Raw genomic sequence first — 20,880 nt, 5'->3', positions numbered from 1 at the left:
TCGGCACCCCGAACTTATAGCATTATATGCATTAGCTCCGAATCATGTCTTGGGTCAAATGTTTGGTTTGCCCGGCTCCCATGTTTTGCTGCCTTACGTTTCGCTATCGGCTAAGGCGGCACAGGGAGAACTACTGTGATTGTGTCCCGGTTCTTCCGGACGAGCACCTCAGTAGAGAAAGCCGAAAACTGACTGTCATGATAAGGCGAGAGTTGGTCAGCTGTTCGAGAGGCCGTAAAATCTTTAAGCATTTCTCCCGCATAATGCCATAACCAATGCAGCGTGCGATGGATCGTCTTTTCTTTCGATCAGGTGCTTATATAGCCCCTCGTGCGGTCTTCCGAACACCAGGGGCTGCGCCTACCTTCCTTTTATAATGCTCCTATGGCTAAGTGAGAGTGATAAAGCCCTATAGTCCAATTGCTTGGTTCGTTGTGTTGAACACCTCCTTCGAAGGACCCAAAACTGGGATAAAGAGTGATCAGGTTTATCCCGAACACCCCTGTACTTCCTACGTGGGGGCAGAAGCCGACGACTGGCCAACTCTCAGGTTTAATATATAAAACGGCCGCGCAGGAGGATAAAATTTTATATAACAGGCAATAAATAATGACCTTTTTCAACATTACAAAGGACAACATGATTGTATTCATGGAAATATAATATCCTTCGTGCATTGCTCCGTCGCTAGGCAGGATCCTTTCAGGACACTTTCATAATATAATTCGGTCTTGGGGTGCTCCTTCCCCTCTAGCGGTCCCTCGGTCATCAGCTTTTCAGCATCCATCTTGCCCCAGTGAACCTTTGCACGGGCGACGGCCATTCACGCACCCTCTATACAGACCGACCGCTTGATGACGTCAAGTCGAGGGCAGGCACTCACAAGCTGCTTCACGAGCCCGAAGTAGCTGCCTGGAATCGGCTCGGCAGGCCATAGCCGGATAATCAAATCCTTCATGGCTAGCTCGGCCGCCCTGTGCAGTTCGATCAGCTATTTCAGTTGGTCGGCAAAAGGCACCGGATAATTCGGTGCCAGATACTGTGACTAGAAGAGCTTATCCGCAGTGTTCCCTTCTTCAGCTCGGTAGAATTGGGCGGCATCCGATATGCTGCGGGGCAGTTCCGCAAATACCCTTGGAGAAATCCGAACTCAAAATTAGAAACATGATTTTCTCCTCAAATACTTGCTATACATGGAAAAATCCTTACCCGCCGCGATCGTCCTCGCCTCTTGGATCTCCTGCAGGGCGCCTCGGGTTTCCCCCTGGGCATCGGGCGCGGCCTGCTGAGCCCTGGCGAGTTCAGATTATTTCTTCGTTAAACTCTGCTCCAAGGTCTCGCATTTCTTCACGGACTCTTGAAGCTCCTGCTCAGCTTCAATAACCCAGGACTCGTGCTTCTCACGAAGAGCCTGCTCTGCGGCCGCCTTTTCCTCGGCCTCGGCAACAACCTTCCTCAGAGGCTCGACTTCGATCATCGCCCCTGGCGCAAATAACGAAACATATGTTATCATACTGAGAATTTTTTCGCACTGAGCGCGAACAAGGCTTGCGCGTACCTTGTTTATGTTCCAACTGCCTTTTCAATTGGCCAAGTTCTTCTTTGGCCCGCTCTAGACTTTGATTCAGTCCGGAGACCTCCGCAGCATGGGAGGCAGCAGCCGCTGCAGACGCCTGCTTATAAAACAAGAGAGATAGATGTCATCAAGTGAGTCTTCCTGCGAACATAAAATTGATACTCTGTCCGGTCCTTTCTGTTGGGGAACGTAGCAGAAATTCAAAATTTTCTACGCATCACCAAGATCAATCTATGGAGTAATCTAGCAACGAGGGGAAGGAGAGTGCATCTACATACCCTTGTAGATCGCTAAGCGGAAGCGTTCAAGTGAATGGGGTTCATGGAGTCGTACTCGTCTTGATCCAAATCACCAAAGATCCTAGTGCCGAACGGACGGCACCTCCGTGTTCAACACACGTACAGCCCCGTGACGTCTCCTACGCCTTGATCCAGCAAGGGGAGAAGGAGAGGTTGGGGAAGACTCCATCCAGCAGCAGCACGACGGCGTGGTGGTGGTGGAGGAGCGTGGTACTCCAGCAGGGCTTCGCCAAGCACCGCAAGAGACGAGGAGGGAGAGGGGTAGGGCTGCGCCAAGAAGGAGATGTTCTCGTGTATATGGCAGCCCAAAACCCCCACTATATATAGGGGAAAGGGAGGGGCTGCGCCCCCACCTTGGTTTCCACCCCTAGGGGTGGTGGCCAGCCCTAGATCCCATCTAGGGGGCGGCCAAGGGGGGAGAGAGGGGGGCGCACCACTAGGTGGGCCTTAGGCCCATCTGAGCCTAGGGTTTCCCCCTTTTCCCTTCTCTCTTCTCCTTGGGCCCTGGTGGGGGGTGCACCAGCCCACCTGGGGCTGTTCCCCTACACACTTGGCCCACGCAGCCCTCTGGAGCAGGTGGCCCCACCTGGTGGACCCCCGGGACCCTCCCGGTGGTCCTGGTACGTTACCGATAGCACCCGAAACTTTTCTGGTGACCAAAACGGGACTTCCCATATATAAATCTTTACCTCCGGACCATTCCGGAACTCCTCGTGATTTCCAGGATCTCATCCAGGACTCCGAACAACATTCGGTAACCACGTATATCTATTCCCTATAACCCTAGCGTCATCGAACCTTAAGTGTGTAGACCCTACGGGTTCGGGAACCATGCAGACATGACCGAGACAACTCTCCGGTCAATAACCAACAGCGGGATCTGGATACCCATGTTGGCTCCCACATGTTCCACGATGATCTCATCGGATGAACCACGATGTCAAGGACTTAATCAATCCCGTATTCAATTCCCTTTGTCCAGCGGTATTGTACTTGCCCGAGATTCGATCGTCGGTATCCCAATACCTTGTTCAATCTCGTTACCGGCAAGTCTCTTTACTTGTTCCGTAACACATCATCCCGTGATCAACTCCTTGGTCACATTGTGCACATTATGATGATGTCCTACCGAGTGGGCCCAGAGATACCTCTCCGTTTACACGGAGTGACAAATCCCAGTCTCGATTCGTGCCAACCCAACAGACACTTTCCGAGATACCTGTAGTGTACCTTTATAGCCATCCAGTTACGTTGTGACATTTGGCACACCCAAAGCACTCCTACGGTATCCAGGAGTTGCAAAATCTCATGGTCTAAGGAAATGATACTTGACATTAGAAAAGCTTTAGCATACGAACTACACGATCTTTGTGCTAGGCTTAGGATTGGGTCTTGTCCATCACATCATTCTCCTAATGATGTGATCCCGTTATCAACGACATCCAATGTCCATGGTCAGGAAACCGTAACCATCTATTGATCAACGAGCTAGTCAACTAGAGGCTTACTAGGGACATGGTGTTGTCTATGTATCCACACATGTATCTGAGTTTCCTATCAATACAATTCTAGCATGGATAATAAATGATTATCATGAACAAGGAAATATAATAATAACCAATTTATTATTGCCTCTAGGGCATATTTCCAACAGTCTCCCACTTGCACTAGAGTCAATAATCTAGTTCACATCGCCATGTGATTAACACTTATAGGTCACATCGCCATGTGACCAACATCCAAGAGTCTACTAGACTCAATGATCTAGTTCATATCACTATGTGATAAACACTCAAAGAGTTCTGGGTTTGATCATGTTATGCTTGTGAGAGAGGTTGTAGTCAACGGGTTTTGCCATATTCAGATCCCTATGTATTTTTCAAAACTTTATGTCATATCGTAGATGCTGCTACCATGTTCCACTTGGAGCTATTCCAAATTGTTGCTCCATTATACGTATCCGGTATCTCTACTCAGAGCTATCCGGATAGGTGTTAATCTTGCATCGACGTAACTCTTTACGTCGAACTCTTTATCACCTCCATAACCGAGAAACATTTCCTTATTCCTCTAAGGATAATTTTGACCGCTATCTGGTGATCTACTCCTAGATCACCTTTGTACCCTCTTGCCAGACATGTGGCAAGGCACACATCAGGTGCGGTACTTCAGCATGGCATACCGTATAGAGCCTATGACAAAAGCATAGGGGACGACCTTCGTCCTTTCTCTTTCTTCTGCCGTGGTCAAGCTTTGAGTCTTACTCAACTTCATACCTTACAACTCAGGTAAGAACCCCTTCTTTGACTGATCTATTTTGAACTCCTTCAAAAACATGTCAAGGTGTGCGTTCTTTGAAAGTACCATCAGGCGTCTTGATCTATCTCTATAGATCTTGATGCCCAATATGTAAGCAGCTTTATCCAGGTCTTCCTTTGAAAAACACTCTTCAAACAACCGTTTATGCTTTCCAGAAATTCTACATCATTTCGAATCAACAATATGTCATCCACATATACTTATCAGAAATGTTGTAGTGCTCCCACTCACTTTCTTGTAAATACAAGTTTCTAACAAACATTGTATAAACCTGAAAGTTTTGATCACTCCATCAAAACATATATTCCGATTCCGAGATGCTTGCTCTAGTCCATAGAAGGATTGCTGGAGCCAGCATACCTTTTAGCATCCTTAGGATCGACAAAACCTTTATTGTATCACATACAACTTTTCTTACGAAAAACTGGTAAGAAAACTTGTTCTGACATCCATCTGTAAGATTTCATAATCGAAAAATACAGCTAATGCTATCATGATTCCGACGGACTTAAGCATCGCTACGGGTGAGAAATTCTCATCGTAGTCAACTCCTTGAACTTGTGAAAAGACTCTTTCCCACAAGTCGAGCTTCATAGACGGTAACATTACCGCCCACGTCCATCTTCTTCTTAAAGATCCATTTATCTCAATGGCTTGCCGATCATCGGGCAAGTCCACCAAAGTCCATACTTTGTTCTGATATATGAATCCTATCTCAGATTTCATGGCTTCTAACCATTTGTCAGAATACGGGCCCACCATCACTTCTCCATAGATCGTAGGTTCATTGTTGTCTAACAACATGATGTCTAAGACAGGATTACCGTACCACTTAGGAGTAGTACATATCCTTGTCGACCTACGAGGTTCGATAGCAACTTGATCCGAAGCTTCATGATCACTATCATTAACTTCCTATTCAACAGACGTAGGTGCCACAGAAAACATCTTTCTGTGTTGCATCATTCTCTGGTTGAAATAAAGGTTCGAAAACCTCATCAAGTTCTATCTTCCTCCCACTCAATTCTTTCGAGAGAAACTCCTTCTCGAGAAAGGACCCGTTCTTAGTGACAAACAATTTGCCCTTGGATCTGAGATAGAAGGTATACCCAACTGTCACCTTTGGGTATCCTATGAAGATGTGTTTGTCCGCTTTGGGTTCGAGCTTCTCCGGCTGAAGCCTTAAGCATCGCAGCCCCAAACATTAAGAAACGACAACTTTGGTTTCTTGCCAAACCAATGTTCATACGACGTCGTCTCAACGGACTTAGATGGTGTCCTATCTAAAGTGAATGCAGTTGTCTCTAACGCATAACCTCAAAATGAAAACGGTAGATTGGTATGAGACATCATAGATCACACCATATCTCATAGGGTTCTATTACGACGTCCGGACACACCATTACCTTGTGGTGTTCCAGGTGGCTTCAACTTTGAAACAATTCCACAATGTCTTAAGTGATTGCCAAACTCATAACTCAGAAAATCCCCTTTTGATCAGATTGTAGGAACATGATCTTATTGTTATGATGATTCTTAACTTCACTCTGAAATCGCTTGAACTTTTCAAACGTTTCAGACTTGTGCTTCATTAAGTAGATATACCTATATCTACCAAATCGTCAGTGAAGATGAGAAAACAGCGATATCCACTGCATGCTTCAATTCTCATTGGATCACACGCATCAGCATGCATGATTTCCAACAAGTCACTTGCCCATTTCATTGTACCTAGAAACGGGGTGTTAGTCATCCTGCCCATGAGGCATGGCTCGCATGTGTTAAGCAATTCAAAATCAAGTGACTCCAAACATCCATCGACATGGAGTTTCTTCATGCATCTTACGCCAATATGACTTAAGCGGCAGTGCCACGAGAAAGTGGTACTATCATTATTAACTCTACATCTTTTGGCGTGAACATGTGTATTACCACGACCGAGATTCAATGAACCATTCACATAGGGTGCATGACCATGAAAGGTATCATTCATGTAAAACAGAATAACCATTATTCTCTAACTTAAATGAATGACCGTATTGCAATGAACATGATCTAATCATATTCATGCTCAACATAGACACCTGATAACATTTATCTACATTCAATACTAATCCCGAAGGCATATGGAGCGTGCGATGGTGATCTCATCAACTTTGGAAACACTTCCAACACACATCGTCACCTCGCCCTCAGCCAGTCTCCGTTTAGTCCATAGCTTTTGCTTCAAGTCACCAATAATAGTAACTGAACCGGTATCCAATACCCAAGTGCTACCAGGAGTACTAGTGAGGTACACATTAATGACACGTATAAACTTTGAAGTTGCCAGCCTTATTATCTACCATGCATTTGGGGTAATTCTGCTACCAGTGACCGTTCCCCTTACAATAGAAGCACTTAGTCTCGGGTTTGGGTTCAACCTTGGGTTCCTTCACTGGAGCAGCAACTGGTTTACCATCCATGAAGTTTCCCTTCTAGCCCTTGCCCTTCTTGAAACCAGTGGTCTTGTTAAACCATCAACACTTGATGCTCCTTCTTGATTTCTACCCTTTACGGTCTTAAGCACCGCGAACAGCTCCGGGATCAACTCCATCCCTTGCATGTCATAGTTCATCACAAAGATCTAGTAGCTTAGTGATAGTGGCTAGAGAACTCTATCAATCACTATCTTATCTAGAAGTTTAACTCCCACTTGATTTAAGTGATTGTAGCACCCAGACATTCTGAGCACATGCTCACTAGCTGAGCTATTCTCCTCCATCTTGTTGGCAAAAGAACTTGTCAGAGGTCTCACACCTCTCAATCACGGGCATGAGCCTGAAATCCCAATTTTAGCTCTTGGAACATCTCATATGTTCTATGGCGTTCAAAACGTCATTGGAATCCCGATTCTAAGCCGTAAAGTATGGTGCACTAAACTATCATGTAGTCATCAGGATGTATCTGTCAGGTGTTCACAACATCCACAGACGACGTTGTAGGGGTTTGCACATCGAGCGGTGCATCAAAGACGTAAGCCTTCTGTGTAGCAGTGAGGACACTCCTCGGACTACGGACCTAGTCCGCATCATTGCTTACAATATCTTTCAACTTAATATTTCTCTAGGAATGTATTGAAATAGGGAGCTACAACGTGAGCTATTTATCTACAACATATTTGCAAAGACAATTTAGACTATGTTCATGATAATTGAGTTCATCTAATGAACTCCCACTCAGATAGACATCCCTCTAATCATCTAAGTGAAACATGATCCGAGTCAACTAGGCCGTGTCCGATCATCACGTGAGACGGACTAGTCAACATCGGTGAACATCTTCATGTTGATCATATCTTCTATACGACTCATGCTCGACCTTTCGGTCTTCCGTGTTCCGAGGCCATGTCTGTACATGCTAGGCTCGTCAAGTCAACCTAAGTGTTTTTTCTGTGTAAATCTGGCTTACACCCGTTGTATTCAAACGTTAGAATCTATCACACCCGATCATCACGTGGTGCTTCGAAACAACGAACCTTCGCAACGGTGCACAGTTAGGGGGAACACCTTTCTTGAAATTTTAGTGAGGGATCATCTTATTTAAGCTACCGTCGTTCTAAGCAAATAAGATGTAAAACATGATAAACATCACATGCAATCAAATAATGACATGATATGGCCAATATCATTTTGCTCCTCTCGATCTCCATCTTCGGGGCTCCATGATCATCGTTGTCACCGGCATGACACCATGATCTCCATCATCATGATCTCCATCATCATGTCTTCTTGAAGTTGTCTCGTCATCTATTACTTCTACTACTATGGCTAACGCTTTAGCAATAAAGTAAAGTAATTACATGACGTTTATGTTGACACGCAGGTCATAAATAAATAAAGACAACTCTTATGGCTCCTGCCGTTGTCATACTCATCAACATGCAAGTCGTGATTCCTATTACAAGAACATGATCAATCTCATACATCACATATATCATTCATCACATCCTTTTGGCCATATCACATCACAAGGCATATGCTGCAAAAACAAGTTAGACGTCCTCTAATTGTTGTTGCAAGTTTTTACATGGCTGCTATAGGTTTCTAGCAAGAAAGTTTCTTACCTACGCCAAAACCACAACGTGATATGCCAATTTCTATTTACCCTTCATAAGGACCCTTTTCATCGAATCCGATCCGACTAAAGTGGGAGAGACAGGCACCCGCTAGCCACCTTATGCAACTAGTGCATGTCAGTCGGTGGAACCAGTCTCACGTAAGAGTACGTGTAAGGTTGGTCCGGGCCGCTTCATCCCATGATGCCGCCGAATCAAGATAAGACTAGTAACGGCAAGTAAATTTACAAAATCAACGCCCACAACTGCTTTGTGTTCTACTCATGCATAGAAACTACGCATAGACCTAGCTCTGATACCACTGTTGGGGAACGTAGCAGAAATTCAAAATTTTCTACGCATCACCAAGATCAATCTATGGAGTAATCTAGCAACGAGGGGAAGGAGAGTGCATCTACATACCCTTGTAGATCGCTAAGCGGAAGCGTTCAAGTGAACGGGGTTGATGGAGTCGTACTCGTCGTGATCCAAATCACCGATGACCCTAGTGCCGAACGGACGGCACCTCCGTGTTCAACACACGTACAGCCCGGTGACGTCTCCTACGCCTTGATCCAGCAAGGGGAGAAGGAGAGGATGGGGAAGACTCCATCCAGCAGCAGCACGACGGCGTGGTGGTGGTGGAGGAGCGTGGTACTCCAGCAGGGCTTCGCCAAGCACCGCAAGAGACGAGGAGGGAGAGGGGTAGGGCTGCGCCAAGAAGGAGATGTTCTCGTGTATATGGCAGCCCAAAACCCCCATTATATATAGGGGAAAGGGAGGGGCTGCGCCCCCACCTAGGTTTCCACCCCTAGGGGTGACGGCCAGCCCTAGATCCCATCTAGGGGCGGCCAAGGGGGGAGAGAGGGGGGCGCACCACTAGGTGGGCCTTAGGCCCATCTGAGCCTAGGGTTTCCCCCTTTTCCCTTCTCTCTTCGCCTTGGGCCCTGGTGGGGGGGCGCACCAGCCCACCTGGGGCTGGTCCCCCTACACACTTGGCCCACGCATCCCTCTGGGGCAGGTGGCCCCACCTGGTGGACCCCCGGGACCCTCCCGGTGGTCTTGGTACGTTACCGATAGCACCCGAAACTTTTCCGGTGACCAAAACAGGACTTCCCGTATATAAATATTTACCTCGGGACCATTCCGGAACTCCTCACGATGTCTGGGATCTCATCCGGGACTCCGAACAACATTCAGTAACCACGTATATCTATTCCCTATAACCCTAGCGTCATCGAACCTTAAGTGTGTAGACCCTACGGGTTCGGGAACCATGCAGACATGACCGAGACAACTCTTCGGTCAATAACCAACAGCGGGATCTGGATACCCATGTTGGCTCCCACATGTTCCATGATGATCTCATCGGATGAACCACGATGTCAAGGACTTAATCAATCCCGTATTCAATTCCCTTTGTCCAGCGGTATTGTACTTGCCCGAGATTCAATCGTCGGTATCCCGATACCTTGTTCAATCTCATTACCGGCAAGTCTCTTTACTCATTCCGTAACACATCATCCCGTGATCAACTCCTTGGTCACATTGTGCACATTATGATGATGTCCTACCGAGTGGGCCCAGAGATACCTCTCCGTTTACACGGAGTGACAAATCCCAGTCTCGATTCGTGCCAACCCAACAGACACTTTCGGAGATACCTGTAGTGTACCTTTATAGCCACCCAGTTACGTTGTGACGTTTGGCACACCCAAAGCACTCCTACGGTATCCGGGAGTTGCACAATCTCATGGTCTAAGGAAATGATACTTGACATTAGAAAAGCTTTAGCATACGAACTACACGATCTTTGTGCTAGGCTTAGGATTGGGTCTTGTCCATCACATCATTCTCCTAATGATGTCATCCCGTTATCAACGACATCCAATGTCCATGGTCAGGAAACCGTAACCATCTATTGATCAACGAGCTAGTCAACTAGAGGCTTACTAGGGACATGGTGTTGTCTATGTATCCACACATGTATCTGAGTTTCCTATCAATACAATTCTAGCATGGATAATAAACGATTATCATGAACAAGGAAATATAATAATAACCAATTTATTATTGCCTCTAGGGCATATTTTCAACACTTTCTTGCACCGAACAGTGTATCAGGGGCTAACCATACCATGACACTCTTCGAAACCTTATAAAACATACCTCAAAGCTTCTTATAAGGATGATACAGGCTTCGTTCAGTCCACTCTCAGCAGACTGAATCTCCTTAATCACCGCACCCATCAGGGCACGGTGTTCATCGACGATGGAGGCGCTCTTCATCGCCGCCAACAAAACATCCGACACCTCTGGCTGGACAGAGATTGCCGGTGGAACGGACACGCCCCCTCTAGCCGAGGGAGGCCGCCTGCTTGATTCTGGAGCCGTATTGGTCTCCGGAATTGCGTCCGGCTGGGAGCCGAATTCAAGATGGCTCCTGCCATTGACTCCCATGGGAATCTTCTCCCCCATGTCTCCGGCCCCCGAAGTTCGACCTCCAGGCGCCGCCTTCACGATCTCTTCCCCCCCCCCTTCTTGGCCGGGATCCTTCTGGGGTGAAGCCTCGGTGTTATGCACATTTTGGGGGAAGGGGCCTTCGGGGGCGTCCCGCTCTCTACAACATCCGAGCTCAGCGAATCCTCTGATGAGGATTGTTCGGTGCGGGACCTCGCTGGACTACAAAAAATATAGCTCAGGTTAAAATATTATGCCATGATGAGTCTGGACGCATAAGCATGTTCGGATCTTATACTCACGAATTCACCAGGGGCTGGGCCCTGGGATCCCACGCTGGGCTGCTGTCGGCGGCGGCAGTGGACTCTTCCAGAAGAGGAGCCTTTCCCCTTTTAGGCAACTCGGCCTCCAAGTGTATGGAGGCCGCCCTCTTCTTTCTCCCCCCCCCCCCCCCCCGCTGGGGATTCGTCTTCCTCCTCCTTGTCCTCTTCGGAGGCAGAACAGACGTTGGAGCCTTCGGATATTGTGTCCGAAGTGCCGAGGCGACGAAGGCCGCCCCGGGTCTTTTTGGCCTCCTTCTTGGTCTTCTTCTTCGGCGCCTTGTATGGCACCGGGACCAACATCTTCGTCAGAAGCAGGCCGGCCGGTTCTTCGGGCAACAGGGCCGGATAGTGGATCCGCCCCGCCTTCTTCGTCCAGCCCTAGGGGAGTTGAGGAAAACACATTGAGCATTTCCCTTGGGTTATGCGGGTAAAACGCATAAAAACTTACCGAGCTTGCAGGGCGGGACAGTTGATACCCGCGGTCCTCGGCCGAGTCCGGCCATGATTTGCCGGACTTGAAAAGCACCTTCCAGATGTCTTCGTGCGAGGAGCCAAAGTGCTTTCGCAGGGTCTGGTGCTTGGCCGGATCAAATTCCCATAGATTGCAAGTCTAGTGCTGACAAGGCAGGATCCGGCGAACTAACATCACCTATACTACATTGACAAGTTCGATTTTCTTGTCTTCCATATCTTTAACGCGCGTTTGGAGCATAGACAGTTCGTCGGACGAAGACCAGTTCAGGCCCTTCTTGGGCCAGGATGTAAGCCACAGAGGGGCTCCGGATCGGAACTCTGGAGCAGCGGCCCATTCCATGCCGCGCGGCTTAGTAATGTAAAACCACTGCTGTTGCCACTCCTTGACGGAATCATTAAAAGTACGTGTTGGCCATGTGATGTTGGGCATCTTGCTCACCATGGCGCCCCTGCACTCGGCGTGCTCGCCGCTCACCACCTTGGGCTTCACATTAAAGATCTTGAGCCATAAGCCGAAGTGTGCGAGATGCGGAGAAAATCCTTGCACACGACGATGAATGTCGAGATGTTGAGGAAGGAATTGGGGAATAGATCGTGAAAACCGATCCCGTAATAATACATGATGCCGCGAATGAACGGGTGGAGGGGAAACCCCAGCCTACGGGCAAAGTGAGGGAGGAATACAACCCTCTCTTGGGGTTCCGGAGTAGGGACGATCTGTCCCGCCGTCGGGAGACGGTGGCCGATTTTCTTGGCTAGATACCCGGCCTGCCAAAGCTTTTTGATATGCTTATCCTGGACGGTAGAGGCCATCCACTTGCCTCCTGCTCTGGATCCGGACATTTTCGGAAGGCCTTTGCGGGCGGAGAAGATGAACGCTCGGGCGCTGGAGCTCGGGCGAGGGGGAATGGATCGGGAAGAAGAAGGCGTGAGTAAAAAGGAGGAGTCTTTGTCCCTTTATAAGGGCGGAAGAAACTATGCGCCTCCCCACTTGCCTGGTAAACTCGCTTATTCCCCAAGCGCCGTGATTGATGGTGCGGTTGATGAGAATCCCGTGATAAGGGGACACGATCTCTGCTTCGACAGGACGTGTCGAGAAAACTGCCTCGCAATATGTGCAATTGCTGGTTGAGAAAAATGGTTCGAATAATGACCGGGCTATGGCGTGATGTCACATTATGAAAAGTTGTTAGCAGATTAGATTTGTAGAGATATTATACTCTCTACGGTGGTATGTGGAATTTGTTTTGCAGAGCCAGACACAATCCTTGTGTTCAAAATCTTCTATGGAGTATTCGGAGAAGGAACCCTCCTTGCAATGCCGAAGACAATCTGTGCGCCGGACTCATCATCATTGAAGCCTGGTTCAGGGGCTACTGAGGGAGTCCTGGATTGGGGGGTCCTTGGACAGCTGGACTATATACTTTGGCCAGACTGTTGGACTATGAAGATACAAGATTGAAGACTTTGTCCCGTGTCCGGGTGGGACTCTCCTTTGCGTGGAAGGCAAGCTTGGCAGTTCGGATATGTAGATCTCCTCCCTTGTAACCGACTCCGTGTAACCGTAGCCTCCTCCGGTGTCTATATAAACCGGAGGGTTTAGTCCGTAGGACAACAACAATCCTAATCATAGGCTAGCTTCTAGGGTTTAGTCTCTACGATCTCATGGTAGATCAACTATTGTAATACTCATATCATCAAGATCAATCCAAAAGGAAGTAGGGTTTTACCTCCACCGAGAGGGCCCGAACCTGGGTAAACATTGTGTCCCCTGTCTCCTGTTACCATCCGCCTTAGACGCCCAGTTCGGGACCCCCTACCCGAGATCTGCCGGTTTTAACACCGACACCCGCCGCCGAGGTAGCCGCCGCCGCCGTCCGGTTTTTCTTAGGAAAACCGATCGGTTTTTTTAGTAAACCCTAGTTTCATTTTTGTAGATTCTGGTTCGGTTCGGTTTTGCATCGGTTTATTATTTAGCGAACGTTCGTCCGTACGTTCGTTTTAACGAACATTGTTCGTCAGTTAGCCGCAGACAGCAACGTTCGTTCGTTAGCCTGTTCGTCTCGTTTTATTTTCTCAGGATTTTTCCGCGATTATTTTCGATCACGATTTCTGCCCAAATCTTCGTTTTAGTTTATCTTTTCGCTCGTTTATCCAAATCAGCTGAAACAAGCGCCTAGATCTTCGTCTCGAAGCCCTCTTTCTGTTTAACCAACTTGAACAAGATTTTGGTACTGTAAAATTTGACTTTATTCCAGATTAGTAATCGGATCTTGTTTCTTTCATAGTTTGAGTTTCGTTGCTCCGTTTGATTTGAGTCTTTTTGCAAACCGGAGTTCTTCAGTTGAACTTTCTGGTTAGATCTTCTTATTTGAGTTTTACCTGTGCATCTTTGCTTGAGTGCTTATGTATGCTATTGTTTGTTTGCGTTAGAATTCCCGGAGTGCAAAGCGTGCTACTACGAGTCTTTAGGATTTGCAGATCGTCAGTAAGGCAAGTAACACTTTGATCATACCCCTTTTATTACCCAGTTTTTATGCATTAGTTTCAACCCTCACACATTGCATGAGTAGGATCTCTTAACATGTGGGTCTGGGAAGTAGATGATGAGGTAGAACCTATTACCTGTTTTATTATCAAACCCTTGGGAGTTACTTCTACGCTATGCTTATATTGCCATGCTATGCCCGTAGACGTGGATTGGGTTTGAGTGTATCCATGACAGATGTGAGTTGTTAATTAATGGTTCAACTTAAGGTGGCAACTTTAATACACATCTGGGTGGATTGCTTGTGGGCACCTGGAGAATCCAGTGTTGTCGAAGGATATCCCGGAGTACCCGTGTGATCATCCTATGGTCCGCCACCCAGGCTTAAAGGGGTCATAAGATTATTCATGCTAGAAACTTCCATGTGCAGCCACAAGACATTATGGGCTCTGGCATAGTTTAGTATGTTGCGTGACCTCTTTCGGTGGTAGGCTAGCAGATGTAGGGGAAAGTAGGTGTAACTGTCTACCCAGAATAAAGAGTTAATGCTTCTGAAAGACTGTGTCTTGGTCATCTGTTTCTCAAACACCTTGTAGTGCGAGAAATCCAATGGAAGAGATCGAGTCTTGTGGGGAAAAGAGTGCAAACCTCTGCAGAGTGTATAAACTAATCATGGTTAGTCGTGTCCCCGGTTATGGACATCTTGAGTATCTGGTACTTAAAATTATTGATTTGATCTCATCACTCTAAATTAATTTGACGGGTTGTTAATGACTACTCTAATTGGGATTGAGTTGGAGGAACCTTCTCAATGATGTTTCAACTACCATGATAGTTAAATAAAATATATTCCTTTGTTGTAGGGAAAAATTGGCTTTTCGCAAAACATTATAACCATAGAGCCTCCACCAACCATATATGCATGTAGTGATATCATTTATCCATTCATTGCTCTATTGTGTTATATTGCCAGCATATTCCATGTGCTGACCCGTTTTGGGCTGCAACATATCATGTTGCAAACTTTTCAGACGAAGAGTAAGGTGTGCTAGGTCATGTGTCGTGCACTCAGCTATGCCATTGGAGTTGATGGACTCACTTTATCTTCCAAGCCTTCCGCTGTTATCTTAATTAGATGGCCTTAAGCCATGTTAATTTTAATAAGTTCTCTTTTGAGACATACGATGCAATAAGTGTGTGATTGCTACTCTGTTATAAATCCATCAAGTACTATGTGTGTGTGTCAGCATTACCGATCCAGGGATGACACTAAACACAGAGATTTGACCGTCTAAGGTCGGATCGCTACAAGATGATATCAGAACACACACTGAATGTAGGACACTACCACTAAGATGAGCCATAAGTCACTCTTCTCTACTCATTTCTGACTCCTCTCTATTTTTTGCTCTTTAGGATGGCGGACTCAAGGAACAAGTTTACCCAGCCGGATGAAGACACACCCTTTGGACGACTGATGTCTACTACACAACCTTCTCCTTGTAGACGTTGTTGGGCCTCCAAGTGCAGATGTTTGTAGGATAGTAGCAAATTTCCCTCAAGTGGATGACCTAAGGTTTATCAATCCGTAGGAGGCGTAGTCTCTCTCAAGCAACCCTGCAACCAAATAACAAAGAGTCTCTTGTGTCCCCAACACACCCGATACAATGGTAAATTGTATAGGTGCACTAGTTCGGCGAAGAGATGGTGATACAAGTGGTATATGGATGGTAGATAAAGGTTTTTGTAATCTGAAAATATAAAAACAGCAAGGTAACTAATGATAAAAGTGAGCACAAATGGTATTGCAATGCATTGAAACAAGGCCTAGGGTTCATACTTTCACTAGTGAAAGTTCTCTCAACAATAATAACATAATTGGATCACATAACTATCCCTCAACATGCAACAAAGAGTCACTCCAAAGTCACTAATAGCGGAGAAAAACGAAGAGATTATGGTAGGGTACGAAACCACCTCAAAGTTATCCTTTCTGATCGATCTATTCAAGAGTCCGTAGTAAAATAACACGAAGCTATTCTTTCCATTCAATCTATCCTAGAGTTCATACTAGAATAACACCTTAAGACACAAATCAACCAAAACCCTAATGTGACCTAGATACTCCAATGTCACCTCAAGTATCCGTGGGTATGATTATACGATATGCATCACACAATCTCAGATTCATCTATTCAAACCAACACAAAGTACTTCAAAGAGTGCCCCAAAGATTCTACCGAAGAGTCAAGACGAAAACGTGTGCCAACCCCTATGCATAGGTTCATGGGCGGAACCCGCAAGTTGATCACCAAAACATACATCAAGTGGATCACGTGATATCCCATTGTCACCACAGATAAGCACGTGCAAGACATACATCAAGTGTTCGCAAATCCTTAAAGACTCAATCCGATAACATAACTTCAAAGGGAAAACTCAATACATTACAAGAGAGTAGAGGGGGAGAAACATCCTAAGATCCAACTATAATAGCAAAGCTCGTGATACATCAAGATCGTGCCACCTCAAGAACATGAGAGACAGAGAGATCAAACACATATCTACTGGTACATACCCTCAGTCCCGAGGGAAAACTACTCTCTCCTCGTCATGGAGAGCGCCGGGATGATGAAGATGGCCACCGGAGAGGGATTCCCCCCTTTGACAGGGTGCCGGAACGGGTCTAGATTGGTTTTCGGTAGCTACGGAGGCTTCTGGCAGCGGAACTCCCGATCTATTATGCTCCCTGAAGTTTTTAGGGTATATGGGTATATATAGGAGGAAGAAGTACGTCTGTGGATCTCCGGGCTGTCCACGAGGCAGGGGGCGCGCCCAGGGGGTGGGCGCGCCCCTCACCCTCGTGGGCAGCCCGGGACTCTCCTGGTCCATCTCTGATACTCCGTGGGCTTCTTCTGGTCCAAAAATAAGTTCCGTGAAGTTTCAGGTCAATTGGACTCCGTTTGATTTTCCTTTTCTGCGATACTCTAAACCAAGGAAAAACAGAAACTGGCACTGGGCTCTGGGTTAATAGGTTAGTCCCAAAAATAATATAAAAGTGCATAATAAAGCCCATAAACATCCAAAACAGATAATATAATAGCATGGAACAATCAAAAATTATAGATACGTTGGAGACGTATCGACGACACTTGAAGGAAGTCACTAGGTATCTGAACATCGGAATACCAAGTTTCACCCAGACATACACCGCCACACTACCAGGAGAGGAACGTTGGATGATTCGAGTTCAAGTTCCAGGAAGGACATTCATGCGAGTCACTGAGCCCATAGAGTTTTCCTTTGATGCACCAACCTGGAGTCTAGGAAAGAGCATGGCAGCCCACATCACCATGGGACGCATCGGCGAAGTTTATCACAAGGAGCTTAAGGACACTATCTACCAGATATGTGGGTGCTGAGATGAGCAATGGGAGATGATCAACACCAGGAAGGACAGGTCCATTGTAGCCTTCATCCAGGAGTTAAATCATCACATTCGTCGCTAGGAGAACTAGATGTGCGCAAGCATGATAGATTTGAAGAAGGCGATGACCAGGATCATAGAGCTAGAAGAGGAACTCAAGTCTACACACGATGGATATGAGGAGGAAATGAAGATACTTGTGGAGAAGAATGATGACCTAACAAGGAAGCTAGGAGTTTTCATGGGAGACCCCTCGCTAGGAGGAGAAGGCGACGAACCCAAGGAGATTCGTTCTGAAGACTACATCATCATCGACGACACTGACTCCGACCCTGATGGTAGTGATGATTATGAAGACGAAAACGAAACTGGAGCAGATATCATGGAGTCTTCCACCGAACAAAATTTCTAGATGACCACCATATGATTAGTAGCATTCCCCCATGTATATATTAGTAGTCCGAGCACTGTAACGATAGTTAGATCGAATGTATGTCCTTGCTTGATATTGTTTTGGTGTGATATTGATTGTGTTTTGTCTCATGTGCATATGGGTAGTGGTTTCTCATTAGACCTCATTCTATTCTAATCTCTCCCCTCTAAACCCATCAGATGCCTCCGAGACGTGACCCCAAATTTGCATTTCCACCGGAGCTCACTCAGTTGATCCAGCAGCAGAATACACTGATGCAGTTGCTAGTTCAGAATCAGGGCAACAACAACAACAACAACCCACCGCCACCACCTCCAGTTGACAACTTAGCTCGTTTTCTGAGGTTACAACCGCCGGTGTTTTCCAGTAGCACTGAGCCCATAGTTGTGGATGACTGGCTACGCAGGATTGGAAGGGAGTTAACCACTGCCGGTTGCACATATACTGAGAAGGTGTGTTTTGCCGCACACCAATTGGATGGACCCGCAACCGCATGGTGGGAAAATTACACAGCCACTTTCCCCATAGCCAATGTTACTTGGGAGTAGTTTCAGCAAGCATTCTGCACTGCTCATGTCTCAAATGGAGCTATGAGTATGAAGAAGTGTGGGTTTTGCAACTTACGCCAGGGCAACCATACTGTAGGGCAGTACATGGAGGAGTTTAGCAAGCTAGCTCGTTATGACCCAGATGACATGGCCACCGATGCCGCAAAACAGGAGAAGTTTATGGAAGGGCTGAATGATGAGATGAGTATGCAGTTGATGGTGGCAAAATTCAACAACTACCAGGAGTTGGTAGATAAGGCTCTTATGATTGAAGGGAAGCAGCAGCAGATTGAGAGCCGCAAGAGGAAGTATGGGCAAGGAAAGTACAATTCAGGAGCTCAGGAGAAACCCCATTTCACCCCGAACCCGGGAGGATTTACCCATAACCATGGGGCCATAACCACAATGGGGGAATTACGCATAACCACTATGGCCCTAGGAATGGAAATGGGAGTGGAGCAGGCAGCAACCAAAACCGCTCTAACCCAAGCACGCTCGTCAAGAAGGATTTAAGTCACATCACTTGTTTCAAGTACGGGAATACTGGACACTACACCACCGAGTGTTCGGAAGCAAAGAATGGAAATGGCAATGGAAGCTCTGGGAAGAAGCCCAACCCTTTCAACAAGGGACAAGTGAACCACGTGAACGTGGAGGAGGTTGAGGAGCAGCCAGATGCAGTTATCGGTAAGTTTTTGGTTAAGTCATTTACTGCATCGCATTCATACATTTCAAGGGGATTCGTGGATAAATATATGTTGCCCACTAAAGAACTTAGGACACCTATGTTAGTAAGCTCACCAGGAGTGGAGTATATGGCAATTTAGGGATGTTTTCAGATGCCATTGACCATAGGTAGGCATGTTTTCCCCTCAGACTTGATAATTTTGGAATCCCAAGGATTGGATGAGATACTCGGTATGGATTGGCTATTGATGTATGGAGGAAACATCGATTGCGCCAGTAAGTCAATTCTGCTCACCACACCGGAGGGGAAAAGGATTAAGTATGTATCCAGGTATACTCCTAAGAGTACTCACGTAAATTCCCTCTCGGGAGTTGTTCAGGAGGAAGTGCCTGTAGTGAAGGATTTTCCAGATGTATTTCCAGAGGAACTACCAGGCATGCCCCCGGATCGAGACATTGAGTTTTTGATAGTGTTACTGCCAGGCATCGGACCAATATCAAAGAGACCATACTAGATGCCCACGAATGATCTAGAGGAGATTAAGAAACAGGTTAAGGAGTTATTGGAGAAAGGTTACATTCGATGAAGTTCATCACCATGGGGAGCCCCAGTGCTCTTGGTTGAGAAGAAGGATAATACTCTGAGAATGGTTGTTGATTATCGGGCATTCAATAAACTAACAATCAAGAACAAGTACCCACTGCCGATGATCAATGATTTGTTTGACCAACTGCAAGGAGCTAAAGTCTTTTCCAAGATCGATCTTCGATCGGGATACCACCAGCTGAAGATTCGAGAACAGGATATACCTAAGACAACTTTCACCACCAGGTACGGGATGTATGAGTATACGGTTATGTCATTCGGATTGACTAACGGCCCTGCCTATTTCATGAGTATGATGAACAAGGTGTTCATGGAGTTCTAGGATAAATTTTTCGTGGTGTTCATTGATGACATTTTGGTGAAGTCGAAGAATGAAGAGGGGCATAAGGAGCATTTGCGCTTAGTTCTCGAGAAGCTTAGGGAACACCAGTTATACGCCAAGTTCAGCAAATGTGAGTTTTGGTTGAAGGAAGTTGGATTTCTTGGACATGTTATATCAGGAGATGGTATAGCAGTAGACCCTACCAAGGTTCAGTCAGTCACTAAGTGGTTGGCACCCACCTCAGTTGGAGAGATACGCAGTTTTCCTGGACTCGCGGGATATTACCGGAGATTCATTGAGAATTTTTCTAAGATTGCAAAGCCCATGACGGCGTTGTTGAAGAAGGACACCAAGTTCCATTGGACTGAAGAATGTGAAGCAAGTTTCCAGGATTTGAAGAAACATTTGACTATGGCCCAAGTGCTGATTCTGCCAGATATATGCAAGGATTTCCAAGTATATTGCGACGCCTATCGCTTAGGACTTGGAGGAGTACTTATGCAAGATGGAAGAGTTGTTTCGTATGCCTCACGTCAACTTCGATCGCATGAGTTGAATTATGCCACCCATGATTTGGAGTTAGCAGCTGTAGTGTGATGACCCACAAGTATAGGGGATCGCAACAGCTTTCGAGGGTAGAGTATTCAACCCAAATTTATTTATTCGACACAAGGGGAGCCAAAGAATATTCTCAAGTATTAGCATCTGAGTTGTCAATTCAACCACACCTGGAAACTTGGTATCTGCAGCAAAGTGTTTAATAGAAAAGTAATATGATAGTGATGGTAACGGTAACAAAAGAGTAATGAAAGCAAAGTAAT

This window comes from Triticum urartu, chromosome 4A (assembly GCF_056163025.1).
Source record: "Triticum urartu cultivar PI428250 chromosome 4A, HENAU_Tu73, whole genome shotgun sequence".
NCBI lineage: Eukaryota > Viridiplantae > Streptophyta > Magnoliopsida > Poales > Poaceae > Triticum > Triticum urartu.
This window is presented reverse-complemented; position numbering follows the sequence as displayed.